This window comes from Myotis davidii, unplaced genomic scaffold (assembly GCF_000327345.1).
Source record: "Myotis davidii unplaced genomic scaffold, ASM32734v1 scaffold796, whole genome shotgun sequence".
In the NCBI taxonomy this organism is placed as follows: Eukaryota; Metazoa; Chordata; class Mammalia; order Chiroptera; family Vespertilionidae; genus Myotis; species Myotis davidii.
The window spans coordinates 5303-5637 of NW_006287809.1; positions in this window are offsets into that span (position 1 = coordinate 5303).

The window sequence follows — 335 nt, forward strand, 5'->3', positions numbered from 1 at the left end:
GTGAAGTTATCGTTAATTACCATGTTTCTCTATTATTAGATAGGATTGTTTCCCAATGAAATATACCAGGGGAAAATATTGCTTTGAGAAATGTCCAAGATTTTCCTGTTTACGTTTTCTTCTAGAATTGTTATGGTTGTGAGTCTAATATTTAAGGTATTTAATCCATTTTGAGTTTATCTTTGTGTATGGTGTAAAAAGACCTAATGAATATTCTTTTTTCTTTCTTTTTTTCTCATCATTGATATTTTTTTTGCTTTTTATTGCTTAAAATATTACAAAGGGTAGTACATTTGTCTCCTTTTTTCCCCCTTGACCTTCCCCATCCTCCCCTA